Here is a 3,154-nt window from a genome sequence, read left to right on the forward strand (position 1 = left end):
AAAAACGAAGTAAATTAGTACAAATTGTTAGTAATTTTCATTAGAGTTTGAATAACTCCTTTCACTAAATGGCTTTTAGTAACTTTAACGAGACCTTAACTTATTTTATTTTATTCATTTTAGTGCAGTTTTGACAAAATTTTCTTGCTAAAAAATCTTTTGTTTCACTACTTTATTTTATTCCTTTGATTAAACATGTTAAATAAAAGCTTATTTTTAAAAAAATATTTTTTTTACATTACTTTATTTCTATTTCAATAAGTTCTTTTTCATTGTCCTCGCTTCTTTTCAAATGGTCAGCAATGCCCGATGACAAGTTATCAAACTTTTCTAAAAGTTTCTCCTGGAAATTGTTTTTCTTTATTTTTCCAGCCGATCCAGATGTTGATGGCACTGGCGACGGAAGTGACGACGAGGGTGAAGGTAGCGGTGTTACTGGCGATGGTAGTGCTGCAGTGGACGACGATGTTTTTGATGAGTCTGTTTAAAAGAAAACATTGTTGACATTAAAAATTTAATAAAACCAAAAGTTTTTTAAATTGTAAAATGAAACAAATTTTTGCTTGTTGTATATATGTACATACACTTGTGGTCAGCTGATTAAGTTAAGTGACATTTTGATAAGTTTTGGTTATTTTTCTTTTGTTTATTTAATGTTTATAATTTGTATATAAAATCCTAGCACAGTACATAACCAGCGCCACATAAATCCACATTTCGAACTTCTTACAAAAATTGTAAGAATTCAACAAACTAACAATTACACCCGAAAATTTTAAACTTTTTGTTACAAAATTTTAGAAAAATTTTAGGTATGCAGTTTTTTTTACTAGTTTAAAGTGAAAATTTTAAATCGCTAGAAAATCGCGTTGATTTTTAATATTTTTTTTTGCTGACGGTGCTAGGCATTTTTCTTCATATAAAAGTAAATAACGAGTATACTTTATATGGGAGAAAATGCTCAACAAACAAAATAGATTTTGTTCCTGCGTTATATGAAAGAAAATGGTCAACACCCTCGACAAAAAAAGTTCTCAAAAATCAACGGCAATTTTAGCGACTTTAAACTTGGCCTTTTTAGACTAAAATTTAATTGGCTAAAAAATTGCATATCCGATTTTCTACATTCTGATTAAAAAGTTTGATTAATTTGTATGCAAAATTTTTTAATTTTAAGAACTTTGTGCAATCTTTGAAATATCTAAATATGTGGTTTCTGGTATGCCGGCATTATGCTCGCATGATGAAATTATGCAAGGTACTTAAGCAAATAAACAGTAAAATCTGCCTCACAAGGGTATAAACAACCGAAATTAAAAATAATTTAATATGCGATTGTAAACGATTGGAAATTAATCAAAGATTTATTCAGTAGTTGTAAATCCATATTTGTTTAGAAGTGAGGTAGCTTAGTACTATTTTAAAGCTGGTAAAATGCACTGTTTTCGAAAAGGAAACATTGACTAATTGCGTTTTCTTTTCTACAAAAAAGGTTGCCTTCTCGTTGCTCTCTTTTTGCTGTTTGAGCGAGCAATGAGAAGGTAAAATTTTTTGGTAGAAACGAAAACGCCATTAGTTAAAGGAGGCAGTCAATGTCCAACACCTTGTAAATTTCCATCATAATACATATGTACAGAGGGACAGTTCTGGTCTGCGATATTGTAAAGTGATAAAAAAAAAAACACTTTCACACTGCACTTATTTCGGTGTGCATTTTTAACATTTCACTTCACTTCACGATAGATAATGCAGAACGGGAATTGACCCCCTGTTATGTACATGTATGCAAATGTTGCAAATAAACCAAAACATGCCTACGTACCATCAATGCTTTCAAGCGTCAAATCTTTTACAGGTTCGCCTTGAATGCACCGATTATTGAATGCACCCTTTCAAAGTGCCCCCATGTTGAAGGCGACCCACCAGAAGGACCCATTTCTGCCTTTTCTTTCCTAAGAGTTTGAATTCAAGAATTATTTTGCATTTTATTCTTATATGAACCTACCTGTAGCGCTGTGAAAAGTTTTGCAGCTGTGATTGTATCCATGCTTGGAGAGGTCAGCCGCCATCTCCGCGTAAACGTGAGCGTTCTTTCTCAGCCCACGGAGCTCCTCCACGCGCTCCTCCCACAGCTCAAGCACAGCGACCTCGGCCCCCTCACTCCATCCCATTCTTTTTCTTTTCGGTTTTGGGTCTACAATGAATAAAAATAAAAAAGGTGATTATTTTAACTATATTGTTATTGAAAATTTGTTTAAATTTACTGACCATCAATTTTATCCGCCATTCAGGTTAATTTTGTTTAATAATATTGAAATGTCATTTCGTTTTCATGACGTTTCGTTTTCTCATCAAACATACCCTTTGCTCGTCTCATTAAACATACTTCACAGGGTTGCATAGAGAATCGGACACAAATTAATTGTCAATTAAGTATTAATTGGCAATTAATAAATTGAAATTTTGTATGGTAAATTGGGTAACAATTAAGGCTTTAATTGGTGAAAAGGTTCTTAATTGCCAATTAGGTGCCTGTTTGAACATAGTCTAACACATTCTCCAGCACTATCCCGGTTTTGCAATAGAATGACAATTGATCATCCTTCATTGTCGTGATTTTGTCATTGTCGTTGCACGTTGGCATACCTAACAAAAAATGACAAGCGAAAAGCTTTTGTCAACTTACCATGCATGGTGAAAAGTTCATTGTTGTAGAAACAGCTTGTCAACGCTATTATTTGCAAAAAATATGAGCGGTGAAACACCAGAAAAGTGAGTATTTGTGTGAAATAGATAAATTCGTATATTTATAACATTTATAAACATTTTAGACGTGCAAAATATGGACGGACCACGCAGGAGCAGCTACAATTTTATGTGCAGTTTTGTAGGGAGCATCCGGAGCTGCAAAAAGGAAAAAATAATCCGTGCTCCCCAAAACTGATGCAATCGCTCTGGAACAGCTGCACTTGATTGTGTTGGCTTAACAAATGAAAAAGTGGGAAAAAAGCAACGATAATTTACAGGGCGAACATAGCACAGTGCGTAGGCAACTGGCTGAGTCAGTGGTATCGTCGCACATAGGGGTATTTGACCGATTTAGGCGGCCAAAATTATTTTTATGAAAATTTTAACTCAAAATGTTTAGAAACGA

At 33.6% G+C, this 3,154-nt stretch overlaps 1 long non-coding RNA gene across 1 annotated transcript; it reads right to left on the reverse strand.

The window, feature by feature from the left end:
* Positions 1-400: 400 nt before the first annotated feature.
* On the reverse strand, positions 401-2,188 carry LOC118735200. The gene is made up of 3 exons (XR_004992535.1): positions 2,006-2,188; positions 1,823-1,952; positions 401-480 (listed from the first exon to the last, which is right to left on the reverse strand). It is a non-coding gene; the product is annotated as an uncharacterized LOC118735200 (long non-coding RNA).
* Positions 2,189-3,154: the final 966 nt, after the last annotated feature.

Source organism: Rhagoletis pomonella, unplaced genomic scaffold, assembly GCF_013731165.1.
Source record: "Rhagoletis pomonella isolate Grant_MI unplaced genomic scaffold, Rhpom_1.0 Rhpom_scaffold_00003, whole genome shotgun sequence".
NCBI lineage: Eukaryota > Metazoa > Arthropoda > Insecta > Diptera > Tephritidae > Rhagoletis > Rhagoletis pomonella.